The sequence below is a fragment of the Phocoena phocoena genome, chromosome 10 (assembly GCF_963924675.1).
Source record: "Phocoena phocoena chromosome 10, mPhoPho1.1, whole genome shotgun sequence".
In the NCBI taxonomy this organism is placed as follows: domain Eukaryota; kingdom Metazoa; phylum Chordata; class Mammalia; order Artiodactyla; family Phocoenidae; genus Phocoena; species Phocoena phocoena.
The window spans coordinates 9,485,967-9,500,604 of NC_089228.1; the positions used below are offsets into that span (position 1 = coordinate 9,485,967).

General features: G+C 37.7%; 1 protein-coding gene across 3 annotated transcripts in view; it reads right to left on the minus strand.

Annotated features, from left to right (window-relative positions):
• The window catches only part of GRM7 (glutamate metabotropic receptor 7), an 843,150-nt gene that overhangs the window by 609,314 nt on the left and 219,198 nt on the right, over positions 1 to 14,638 (minus strand). The gene's annotated exons all lie outside the window — the stretch shown is intronic.

Below are 14,638 nucleotides of genomic sequence, written 5' to 3' on the forward strand. Positions count from 1 at the left end.
GATAAACAGACTTTATCTAATGTGAAGAAAGAAAAGACCAAAAGACTGAAAAAACAAAATGAGGAAAGCCTTAGTGACCCATGGGAAAAAACTAAAATCATCACACACATGTGTAATTGCAGTCTCAGGAAGAAAGGAGCGAGACAATGGCATAGAAAACATATTTAAAGAAATACTAGCCAAATATTTCCCAAATAGTTAAGGAAAACACCTTAACCTACAGATCCAGGAAGTTCAACAAACTCCAAGCATGATGAATAAAAAGGAAATCACACCTAGGTGCATCATATTCAAAATGCTACAAACCAAAAAGAAAACGAAAATCTCGAAAACAGCCAGAGAAAAACAGCACATTATATAGAAATGAACAGTGCGTTTTGAAGAAACATTGACTTCCCTTCAGACAATGGTAGCCAGAGAACAATAAACAACATTGTTAAGGTGCTGAAAAAAATGAACTTTTAACTAAAATCCCACATTCAGGAAAAAAAAAAAAACCATCCATATGAAGGCAAAACAAACACAAACAACAGTAACAACAACCAAAATAAATCATTATCAGGCAAACAAAAGCTAACATGGTTGGCAGCAGAAGCGCATACGAGAAATGCAAGCTTCTTCAGGCTGAACACAACAAGGAATGAACAGAAACAGAAATGGTAAATATGTGAGTAAAGAAAGACTATTTTTTATTTAGTTGCTACAAAAGATAACTAAATGTCTAATGTAAAAATCTTAACATTGTGGTATGGGATATACAATATATGTAGATGTGAAATACTTTGCGGAAATTTCACAAAGGAGTGGGGCAAGTTGAATGTAAAATTTTGCAATTCTCAGCTTTTAATGTGAATTTATACAATACTATCTCTAAATAGACTGATAAATTAAGGATGCAGACTGCTATTCATAAGAATATCACTAAAAAACACACACAACTTTATAGCCAAAAGCCATGAAAACAATCCAATAAATATTTAATTAACCCAAGAGAAGGTGTGAAAGGAGGAAAGTGGAATTAAAAAAAAGAGATAGAGGGCTTCCCTGGTGGCGCAGTGGTTGAGAGTCCGTCTGCCGATGCAGGGGACATGGGTTCGTGCCCCGGTCCGGGAAGATCCCACATGCCGCGGAGCGGTCGGGCCCGTGAGCCATGGTCACTGAGCCTGTGCGTCCGGAGCCTGTGCTCCGCAACGGGAGAGGCCACAACAGTGAGAGGCCCGCGTACCGCAAAAAAAAAAAAAAAAAAGAGATAGAATCAATATACTATGAAAATAGTCGATTCAACCATATCAATGATTACATTACGTGTAACTGTACTTACCATTCAACTGAATGGAGTACAAAATACAGTTACAATCATATAATGTCTATAAGACCTGCACTTTAAATATACGGCAGTAAGAAATGGAAAAAGATAAGTCATGCAAATAGTAAGCACAAGAAAGCTCATAGGCTATCTTCATATCTGACAAGTCTTCCAACAGAGGAATACAAATTAAAAACAAAATAAGATACAAAGATATATCAATCAGAAAGGCTAAAATTTAAAAGATTGGCAACATCAAAAGTTGAAGTAGCTATGGAACAATTGGAACTCTATTTGTTGGAATAAAAAATGGTACAATTACTTTGGATGAAAGTTTGGGAGGAATTTTTTTGTTTTTTGTTTTTTTTAAGATAACGTTAAACATAATGCTACCCTATAGCCTAGTAATTCCACTCCGAATTATGTACCCAGAAGAATGAAAATACTGTCCACAAAAAGACTTGTACAAGGACATTCATAATGGCTTTTATCACAGTAACTCAAAACTGGCAACAACATAAATGTCCATCAATTGGAGAATGAGTAAACAAATTGTGGTCTATCTGTAAGATGGAACACAACTCAGCAATGGAAAAGAACAAACTACCAAGGCACACAACAATACAGATGAATCTCAAAAACCTATACTAAGCAAAGTAAGCCTGATGCAAAAAAAGTGCATAGTATATCATTACCTTTATCTAAATTTCAAGAACAGGCAAAACAAATCTATTGTAATAAAAATCAATATATGATTTGCCTTTGGCATAAGGATTGGTCAGAAGACACAAGGAAGCTTTTTGTGTTGATGGAGATGTTCTAAATCTTGATAGGAGAAGTGGTTCCCTATCTTGGTAAAAGAAATGTTTATGTGGGAATAGACATTTATCAAAACTCGTACTCTTAACATCTGAGAATTTCACTGTATGTATATTTTTCTTCAATGAGAAAAATCTAATTTCAAATAATGATAAAACTGAAATTTTAAAACTCATCTAAATTCAACTCTCATGCTTTTTTTCACTATTGCACACTGCACTTGTTAATACTAAACCGAGCTGGGGATTTTAGACTATGATTTACGTTAGTATTTTGGGCTTATGAAAATATTTCCTATTTTTGTTTTTGTAATAGCAACATCTTCCCTTTGTACAATTTTCTTTCTGTAGGAAAAAAAAAAAAAAAAAGAAGTGATCCCTTGGGAAGCTGTGTCAAGTTCTTTAAAACTGCAGGGGTATCATTTAACAAAGTTGCAGGAAATGCCTGAACTTCAGTTCCAGAGGGACATTCCCATATTACCAAGGATGCAGTCCATGAAACACCAAGTTATTTTCTAAAGCTGATATTTCAACAGTCAGGTAGAAGAAATGAAAAGTACACAAAAATATAAAAGTTCATGAAGTCAGCATATTATAAAAAGTTAGGTTCTTTAACTCTGTTCCATTCTCCTATTGCACTTTTATATCTACACCGAAAATCTGAGTCAGTGCCTATGACTTTCTATGGAGAAAATAAAGAATTTTTTTTTTTCCTTTTGTAATTAAACTTGTGACCTTTTCTGGGCTCAATGTCTTTCTTCATCCCTTGTATATGTAGTCATTCATTCAATCATAACAGTTATTAAACTATTATTATAAAAGAACATTAAGTCTGAAACAAGTTCAAGCACATACAGGATACAGTTCCCGGCCTTACCAAACTCATAGTCTAATAACAGTTAAGGATAATTAAAAAGATAATGCTAAAACTTTTTAATAAGTGCTGGAATAAAGAAAGGCCCATGATTTCTCAAAGGGCGAAATAAAGCACTGTTCATCTAACACGTATGCATGTCAAGTCTCATCTCTTCCTTAAATGGAATATGCATCACATGTATAGCCCATCACCCTAAGGAGCTCAAACAGATGGCAACACCTTCTTTCAGTACAAACAACGTTGTTACCCAGCTTAGATGTTTGTTCATTTGTTTTTGTAATGGCACCTAAGAATATTTCTTAATATCTTTCTCCGCCGGAGCTATAATTGTAGTCTCACTGAAGAGTAACACTGAAAATGAAGGACATAATTTCACCTTGAAGTTCTTCTTGAGCTAATGTCTCCCCTGCTGTTTAGTGGACCAAATAAATACGTGGGGCATGTAATATATAAAATTAACTCACAAATGACAAAAAAATATCATATCTGATTCTAAATTTTAGGATTGGTGGACATTTTTTTTTTTTTTTTTTTGCGGTACGCGGGCCTCCCACCGCCGCGGGCCCTCCCGCCGCGGAACACAGGCTCCGGACGCGCAGGCCCAGCGGCCACAGTGCACGGACCCAGCCGCTCTGCGGCACGCGGGATCCTTCCGGACCGGGGCACGAACCCGCGTCCCCTGCATCGGCAGGCAGACGCCCAACCACTGCGCCACCAGGGAATCCCCTGGTGGACATTTCTTAAAGACGTCATCATTGGTTTAATAGGTCAGAAGTGAACCTAGAAAACACTAGTTTATCCGTGGAATTATTTTATGTGATATGAAACAGTAAATTAGATGTTCAAGGTAGTCTAATCCCTCCTAGTCTAGATTTAGATTTTACTCTTATTATTTTAACATGAGAAGGACTTGACAAATAACTATCTACTAGATTTGGAATTCATCCGGTCAATCAAAGTGCTATGGATTACATTTCCTGACATATCATTTCAACATTCATGACACACAGCGTTGAATCACTAGAAGACAGAAACAGCTATTACTAGGGAAATAAGGGAACTCTGTAAAGAAGTTAAAAATGATTCTGAATAATCAGTTTCAATTCTGGAAATTAACAGCTGCTTTGAAAACACAAAATCCATACACTTCAGGCTTCATTTTGCTTTTGTCCCTTTGCCATTTTAATGTTTGTCATCAGGGTATAATAACTGAGAATACACAATACATTGGGCTTTCATCAGTTACCCATCTCCTCAAAGAGATTCCGTGGTTTCCTATGGACTTCTACAAGCCATACATATGGCAAATTCAAAGAATGCTGGGTAATGATTAAAAGAGAAAAAAGTTCTAAGAAGAAAGGGGTGATTACAAATGTTAAATGAGGTAGAGGAGTCAAGGAGTTTTACATGTAGACCAGGCCACGGGATTTGCTAACGCAGAAGTTCTGGTGACCTCTCATAGAAGTTCTAAGTAGTGCAAAGAGTGTGGAGACCAAACTGGCAAGCACTGATGAAGGAAAGGACACAGTGGAGAGTATTCTATTTATTCATAATATTTAGTAAAGGGAACAGGAGATTCTTTTTGCCAGGTACCCTAATTCTTTCATATTTCATACCACTCTACGGACACTTTGTTAGTGGATGGGTCCAATGCTGTCCTCAAGGTTTCACTGAGTGAAGGACACTGAGACACCACACTCTAGGAAGAAGAAATGTTTTAGGGACTGTTTATACTTTTCCATAAAACACTCCTTTCGGGCCAATGTTGTCAGGGCAGTTCATATGATTGGAAGAAGAGACTAGCCTCCAAAGGTTCATTTTTTTTTACCAGGGTGGATTGTTACTTCACTGGAAAACACAGCAGTAGCCACTTTCTGGTTGTCTCACATCCCCTTAGACATGACAATGTGTAGGTACAAGGCTCACTTTGATCATCAGTCTAAATGGTGAGGGGGATAGGGTTCCCAACGTCTGGGTTAGGTCTGTCTACCATTCTCCCTTATCTGTTACTGGGTAAGTGATCAAGTTGGCTTTGTCCTGCAAGCATGGTGGCTTCAATATAAGAGCGAAGTTGTGGTAACACTCCATTAGGGCCCACATGCATATTGTATTCTCATTTGTTCCACATTCAAGCCTTTTGTGTTTATGATTCATCAGTTACAATTCAGATGGAAGGAAAGGTAATAGAAAGATGCTCCACAACTCTACATATTGACTTGTTTTTGCCTTCATTTCCCAAATATACAACAAGTTTGATTACAGTATCTGCAGTATAATAAATAATGTATCTGGTCTTTGCCCCTGGCTCCAAGCAAAAGCTTTAAAAACCCTTAGCATTTCCTGGATGATAAAAGCACGTTTGTTATGCTAATGAATGACTAGTGCGACGCCCCTAGGCAGTTTCAGAATGGACGTTCATCAGCGGAAAGATCAACAGTATGAGAAAAACATTGGAACCTTGCATCATCCCAACCTCCTGGGAAGGAGACAGGGGCTGGAGATTAGTTTAATCCTGTGGCCAATAATTTATTCAGTTACACCTGTGCAAAGAAACTCCAGTAAAATCTCTGAACATCCAGGCTCAGTGGAGCTTCCTGACTGGTGAACACACTGATGTACGTGGAGGGTGATGCGCCCTGATGCCAGAGGAAGAGAGCATGGAAGCTCTGTGCTCCCTTCCAGCCCTCACCGTATGTGTATCCTTTATAATAAAACTGTAATCATTGAGTATAGCTCTGTCTTGAGTCCTGAGTCATCCTAGCAAATTGAACCTGATGGGGTTGTGGCATTTATCTTATTTATTGCCAGTTTCTCAGAAGTGTGGGTGTCCTGGAGACCCTCCGCCTGCTGCTGGCATCTCAAGGAAGAGCAGCCTTGTGGAACACTGAGTCCTTAACTTATGAGGTCCGTGCTCATTTCCGCTGGTTAGCATCAGAACTGGATTGCTGTACCTCTAGCTGATGTTGGCCAGGGGGGTTGGTATAGAATAGAACCTTAAGAAGCCAGCTGGACTGAGGTAGCTTTAGGATAGAGGAGGCTGTGATATTTTTGTACGCATGATAAAAGAAGTTTATATAGAAGATACTTGAATACATATCCATAAAAATAACTGATACACAGAAACTATGAAGTTAATATATTATCTTCAAGAGTCTTGGTTTCAAGAAATGGATACAAGGCATATATGTGTATGTGTACATATAAATACACACACAAGAACTCACAATCCTCTACGTGTGTGTGTGTATATATATGCAACTACATGTATACATACACATACACCCATACATATACGTACATAGAATAGTCACACACACACCCCACACATATTCTCAAAGGGTAGAGGATATTGATTATGTAGTTTTTATAGGAATGGCAGAAAAGCCAGAAAGCAGGTTTAAAAATTGGTCAGAACCTTGTCAAAATAGGGATAAATCAATATCATAAGGAAATAGCCCCTTTTGCTAGAATCACCACCAGCACAGGACACAAACACCTGTCACTATAACCACAACTGTCCTCGGAAATTGGTTGGTACTGCTAAAGGTGAGTTCAGCACTGTGGCTTTGACTCATGAGCTTGCAGTTCAAAGCCTAGGATTAAATGAGCCTCATGGGCTGAGCCTGAACTCAGGTCCACAAATTGCAAAGGTCTTCAACCAAAATGCAAGGGAAGCACTTCTGGCTTCTTTGGTGGAAGTCAGACTTTGCCTTCCAGCAAGACTCATGTGGTTTAGAATTCCCTAAACAGAAATCAGTGTTTATTTGACAAAACACAAAAATTACAAATCCTCATTTATTAAAGCAGTTTTTAAAGCTCAATTAACAGTTGCAATTGATAGCTTCTGAATCCAAAGTTCTCTAGAAAACCCCTTGAAAGTCCCCAATTCTCCACCTTTGTCCCACACACTTTCAACGTTTTTTCATGGACATTTTCAAACGTATATCAAAGTTTAACTGTTTTTTTTACGGCGAACACCCATATATCCATTATGAGTTTCTCCTATTGGCGCTTTGTTATACTGCTTAGTACAAGCTTATCCCTTTGTTCATCCATCAACCTAAGTTACTTTTCAAGTATTTCAGAGTAACTTGTAAACATCAGTACACTTACCTTTAAATATTTCAAAATGCACGTAAGTAACAAGTGTTCAGTATTTTTAAAAATGTATGTAAGATTCATATACACTCTAAAGCACAAATCTCGAGCAACGTTTGAGTTTTGTATTCACCTGTGTGATCCAAGAGACATACATAGCATTATAATCACGCTAGTATTATAATCCTGTCCCCAAAGCTCCAGAAGCGATTATTAGTCTGATTTTTTTCCACCGTACTTTAGTTTTACCTATTTTAGAACTTGATATAAAAAGGAATTATACACTATTTATTCTTTTTTTAGGTAAGACTCTTTTTTTTTTTTAACTGGTATTATTGGTTTTTAATAAGTCTGCTACTTTTCCTTGAGAGAATGAGTATCTTAGAGGATCAAAAGAGAAGTTGGTAAAGAAACTGAACCAGCAGCCAAAAAGAAATATGGCTAACTAGACACACAAGAAAGAATTTCCTCTGAAACCAAAATGCTGACCACATTCATTATGACATTTTCTATTTTTATCTCATCTTTGTATTCCATGAAGATAATATAGAATATATTCTATATGAAATATGAAAAGTACTTATCCCAGATAAAATAGAAAGCAATGACTTATTATTTAAGCAATCAGTGGAAAAGTATGCTGTGTTGCATCTCCCAAAGTCCCAGGCTCTCCAGAATGTGTGCACTCAGTGTGAATAAGTGTTTATTGTACAAAAGAAAGAGTCAAAGCAAGGGGAGAAAAAGCAAAATGACAGACATTAAACTTGATCTTTTCTTGAAGAAAGGGCATCGGTTTGGTGATAAATTCCTCACTGAGGAACGCTTTGAAATAGAAAGAGGGAAGTCTCAAATTAATGAGTTTATAGATGAAGTCAAACCACTTAGTAATCCAAGCGAAAGAGTAGAATCCGGGGATTTATTGTTTCTATTTCTCCATCTGTCAGATAATTAAAGTTATTTACCTTCTTTTGAGAGGTTTAGGGACAATTAATTAATTTCTTGAAGTATGCTGAAGGTGAATCCTTTTCCTTTCAGCAAGTCTCTTCCTTCCGTTTACTAGATAGCGCATTACCATAAATCAACACTAGAGACCAAGGGATTCTACCAGGGCAACCCAAGAGCGTTATTACAGGGGACAGACAGGTAACTAAAGCAACAGGGATGTGCCAGACGTTCCAGATTAAAAAAAAAAAAAAAAAAGATTTGGTTCCCATTGAAGTACTACTTTTCTATCTTATTCACTGAACATTAATAAAGGTCCCTTCTGTGTTAAACACAGCAACGTATTCATTAATTAGGGGATCCTTGATTAAATAAAGATCTTATATATATATATGTATTTTTTGGCTGTGTTGGGTCTTCGTTGCTGCTTGCAGGCTTTCTCTAGTTGCGGTGCGCGGGCTTCTCATTGCAATGGCTTCTCTTGTTGCAGAGCACGGGCTCTAGGCATGCAAGCTTCAGTAGTTGTGGCACAAAGCCTCAGTAGTTGTGGCACACGGGCTCAGTAGTTGTGGCTCACAGGCTCTAAAACGCAGGCTCAGTAGTTGTGGTGCACAGGCTTAGCTGTTCTGGGGCATGTGGGATCTTCCCGGACCAGGGCCTGAACCCGTGTCCGCTGCATTGGCAGGTGGATTCTTAACTACCGCATCACCAGGGAAGTCCCATGATCTAGTATTTTTAACATTTATTCTGTATTAGACTACATGCAAGATGACTTACACGTATGAATTCATTTAATTTCCAAAAGGTATAGTGTTTCTAATACATTTTATTATTCCCATTTTGCAAATTATGAAATAGAGCCTCAGCAAGTTTAATTATTTTGCCCCAATTTATATAGCTAAGAAGTAGCAGAGCCAAAACATAAGCTCTATAGCCTAAAGTTTTAATTACACTGCCTGCAAAAGCTATTTAAAGTTTTTCCATGTGATAATTAAGTTTAGGCAAAAGTATAGCCCAGATGGGACTCCATCTGGTACAAGGAAAAGAGTATTATATCTGGGAGACAGGCAACATATTTCAAGCCCAGTTCTGCCATTACCTATCTCTTTGGTCTTGGTCAACTTAATTCTTAGTTTTCTATCTGTAAACTAAGAAAAATGGCCTAGGAGATTTCCTAAGTCTTTCCTCATTCTGGGTCAACCTTCTTAAGACAAAAGCCATTTCCTACATGAAATGGTATTATGTCATAATCTGGCCTAACCCTGGTATGCATAAAGTAATTTGTATGGTCAATTATGTCGGCTGGATGTAGAGAACTGAATAAGATAATCTGCCACACTTGTTCTTTGTTTTAAGGAATTGTGCTTTTCTTAGCCTGCTCCACTTGTCTACAGAGCCATCTCCACTATCTGACATTAAATTAGTTATCTATCTGTTTTCTGGCTGTCTGTTCCCCTGGAATAAAAGCTCTTTGAGGGCAATGGACTTAGTATTTATACTATCTCCTGCTGCATCTCTAGCACCTAGAATAGTGCCCAGTAAACATTTACTAAGCAGTTGTTGAATGAATAAGTGAATGAAAGATAATGATTAAAGAATTCAATATCAAGATAAACTGTCTAATTAGTATAGAGCAAGAAAATATATATATATAAATACTTTTTTTTTTTTTTTTGTATAAATACTTTTTTTAAACTCCTGCACTTGGGCTAATAGTTTCTTCTCTGGTTGTTAGTTTCTAACCACATTACTTTAAATGGGATGACACAGGCAAAAACATCTATAAGAATCCCTGGTTCACAGTAGGTGCTCAATAGCAGTTCCCTGAAGCTTAGCATAAAACTCTACCTGGTTCCAATATCCTAAATTTTAAAAAGCAAAACAACTACTTGATCAAAGAGTATAAGAATTCCCTCTTATCTCCCAATACACGCATACACACACACACACACACACATATACACACATACACACACCCATGCCATCAACTCAGTAGTATTTAACTTCTCTATTTTTGTCTGCCTATATGACTTTGGAAAGTCAATTAACCAAACTGGGCCTTAGTTTCCTCACTGGAAAATTAAAAATATTCTAATCTCCTCAAGTTTTCAAGTGAAAGAGAGTAAAATGGCAACGTTCTATATTTGCCTCCTAAATCAGAGTTTAAAAATTCAGTAATTTCTTTAAGCTTAATATTGGGAGAAAGTACTAGGGGGCCTACCTTTCTGCTTAGCCCCAAATATTCCAGCGGGACTGCTATAAACATGACTGCCACCTTTCTCACAAACATTAACCTAATCTTCAGACTTGGACATAGTAATTATCAGAGCCCTGAAAGCTACTTCAGGATCCCAAGTGATTCATGAAGGCAATGGATGCCCCCCTTCAAAGAAGAGTATCACAGCTGAAAACATCAATACAAATAATAAGGAATACGACCTAATGTTTGAATGCTCACTAAGTGTCAGTCAAAATTCAACCATTTAGCATAGATTATCTTATTGGAAGCTTCCAATAAACCATTTTAGATAAAAACAAACAAAAGTACAAAATGATTGTCAATTGTCCAAAAACACACAACTAGGAAGTCATGAATCCCAGATTGAACCCCGAAGTTGTAACTAAAGCCTCTGCTCTTAGTACTATGAATGGAACAACAAATGTGTCTCATTTAAGATCAACTAAGAAACTACATCTATTAAGCATTCTGTCCTGAAGGTGGCTAATTAGCCATGGAAAACATCTGATTCAGGCACTTGTAACTAGATACTGATCTGCTCCATCATCATCTTATCTACTCCTTTACTCTATGGCTTAAAAGAAACTTTATCCAATACATTCTTCCATTTTACAAATGAGAAAACTGAAGTTCCAAGTAGCAAAGCGACACCATGAGACTCCTCAGGGGTTGATCACTGCAATATCCGTCAGGAAGGACCTTTCCTACATTGCGCTAAGGCAAAAAACCTCACACTGAGTACAAAGTATCATAAGTAACTACTGGGTCATTCAGAGCTTCTAAAATTATTCTGAGTGGTTAAACTCAGCCTGTACCACACTGTCAAAAACACTCACTCTTGACATTAAAGGCCGGACTTTAATTAAGTTATTTATATAGGTTTTACTCCAAATGTGTTTGTCGAAAAGGCAGAACAGTATCAAAAACAAATTGTGAGATTCTGCTATTCGCTACTGCATCTCTCCTCCTGCACATAAATGATTTAATGAGATAATGGGGCTCTAGATGGGCGTGCAACCCAAAAGGGACCAGATGCTGCCAAAAATCTCATTTCTTGATGACTGTAGCAAAGGGAATGTTTCAAAACATTATAGCAGCAGCGCACCAGGAGGCACTTCATAATGGGCTTTGCAGCCATTTATAATGTACTTTATGTGTTGTGTTTGACGAAAATGATAAACATCATCTATCAAATAGCAGAAATAACGTCTTATGCTACCTACTGTGGTATCTTTTTATGTCGCTACAGGGACCGAGAGGATGTTTAAGTACCAAAAGGTGCCTTTAGTTATCAGCGTTTAACAAATTCACTGGCTACTCCATCACAGGTACCTTTTGGCAGGTCACTGCTGGACCCATGGATAGATCCTTTTCATACTTCTGAAACTGTCAAATTCCTCTACCTCTCTGCAGAGCTGAAGAATTTATAGCAATTAATTGGTACACAATGCAAATTCCACAGGATGTTTCAGAATAGGAAACATACAATGTCAGTATCTTGGGACAAATAATTACAGGTACATTTAGTATGTTAACCATTTGGAGTCAAATTTTAATGTTCATCTCAATGTGTCTTCATTATTCTAATATGATTCTTAATGGCCATGTTATTTTCTTAAGTTGTTTGAAAAAGCTCTACTATCCCATAATGGCTTAGGATTTTTTTTTAAGAAGCTAAATCATTTCCTTAAGCACTTCAAAGGCTCATAGCTAACCTTGAGTTAGCAGCTGCTACATGATAGGGGATCACTTTCTTAATCTTAGAATTTCTCCTCTTTGTTTTTTACTGTATTAACTATTGCTAGTTGCCAGTCTGAGTTCCTTAGGGATGGCAGAAGAGTTCTCTGCCTATGGGCTAATAAAATCCAATATTTTCTCTTTGGCCTGGAATACCATCAATTCTCATGGTCATACTAATAACCTATAATGGAAGAGAATGTAAAAAAAGAATATATATATATATGCACACACACACACACGTGTGTGTATAACTGAATCACTTCGCTGTACACCTGAAACTAACATATTGTAAATCAACTATATTTCAACATTTAAAAAAATTTTTTTAAATAAAATAAATCAATATTAGGAAAAGAGTTTAATTCCCTATTGACATGATAAGAATAATTATACAATATCAATGAATTAACCAGTTATCAGAGCTGAGTGTCAGTTGGTCAAAGTCTCCAGTCTTCAGGGGGTGGGGACCTCAAGCAGCATCACAGTTGGGAGAAGTCTTGCATTTTGAACAAACACCACGTTCTGGAAACTCTTTCTAGTTTCCTACATCTGCCCCCCACCCCCCGGTCCCATTCCCAACACCACTTCACTTAAGACAAGATTACACTCATATAGCCTCCTAACAGCTCTCCACATCCACTGAGCTCTCCCCAGGACCATCCTTCGGACCATCTTCCGTAGTGGCTGCACATTGCTCACACACACGGAAACAACCTAAATCCTCATGGCAGCATTACCATACACAAATTCCCCTCACCACACGCCTATCTGTTAACAAAAGCAAACTTCGATACTCCTTAGAGTTCATTTCTTTTAAATGCAATACTAATGTAAGCATTTGGCTTTGTCTTCCATCACTGCCCTAGTCAGGCCTCTCTCTCAGCACCCCTTGAGATGCAGTTATTTTCTAGCTTTATTTTTTCTATCTTCCCCTTTCTTGGACAATTCAAACACAAGGTCTTCAAAGATGTAGTTTCCAAATTCTCAAACAAAACTTAAAAGTCAATTCATAGCGTCACCTCAGTCCTGAATGTCTATGTCATTCAGTGCTTAGATCAGCCATCTTGGTGCTCAGTCACCGACTGCCTTCAATTATAATTTTCCTGGCTATAAATTCCCCCCAGACTCTGCTGCAACAACAGAAGCAATATATACAATCCTTCTGGTTTTCTCACAGCTCAGAGCCGGCGTTAGTTGAATGAATACTATTCAATGAGAATGAATATGTTTGGAGAACTGTGAAAGCAACACAAACAGCCTTCAAAAGAAATGGATACACAAAACACTCTATTATGTGGAACCCACAGCTGATTCAAGAAAATTACATAATATCATACCTTTCTCATTGATTTTATGACTTGATGTTTTCTTTATCGTATTTCTTTATCCTATTTTCTCTTCTATAGATTTTATGCTATCCCAGGCACTACTGAATTCTGTGAGGTATTAGGTGAATACTTTGAAATAAAGTAACTCTAGCAAATGAAATTGGAATTTCCCAAAAGATATACATTTTACCAAAACCACTAGAAAATGGAGAGGTTATACCAAAAGTAATGAAAATTTCACACACAATTTCTGTAACTGACATTTCCTTTTGGTTGGGGAAAGCTGGCCTCTTCCTTCTGAGTGAGAGCAATAATAAACTGGCCACCGTGTAAGTTCTTGCTTTTAAGAGCTCAGCAGAATGTACACACAAATGCATCTTCTCAGGATGTTATTTTCACCAAATAATGAGTTGAGTGTTTAGAAAAGTCTTAACTAAGTTCTTTTAAAAATCCCTGTTCCATGCTCTACTTGTGGCTCTAAGAAGTAGTTTCCAGTTCTCCAATCTTTGGATTAAAGGATGGGGGGATGGGGGAGAGAATCACAGGACCCACCTTGGGTATTCCTACTGGCACCACTGGTGCTCCTATGGGATGAGAAGTCAGTAAAACTGTGGGATCCAGCATGGCTTGGGTGACTTTTAGAGATGGAAAGAATGAATAAAGGGATTCTCTCAATGGCTCATGTTCAGAATTTAAATGTGGACACTGTAACCATGACTCTGCTGAGGCCACGGACTTCAACGACTGCTGCTCCTTATCAACGTTGGCACAACTGCAGCCATTAAACAGAACTCAAAACCCCACTTATTCTAGGTAAACACCATTTACAATGTACCGTTTCTGCCGTTTTTTGATTCCATGTAAAGTCTCTAATTCTTGACTTCGTAATCCATTTTAGATTCCTACTGAAAGACTTTTTGAAGACTCGCTTAGCTTCTCCTTCAAGATATATTTCAGGCAATGTCCTTCCTGGCAATCAGTTCCGTACACTTCCCAGATTTTGGCAACCATGAAGGAAGGACAGGCTGAGTTTTTCTTTCATCATGAGGCCCCCGCTGTACAGAAGCTCAGGCTTAAGTCCCCGGAGTGGGGAAAGGGTGCTCAACGCTTAGCAAATGGACTGAATAATGGAAATAATGGTTAACTTCCATGGACCACTTACAGGTTTACTGCTAGTTACTCCACATTAATCTTCTCAGTATGACCATTACCTTTGGGTCACCTTATCAGGACTAAAAATATTGAAAAATCACCGTTTTTCTTTCCCCTCAGTTGTCCTGCTCAGGTCCC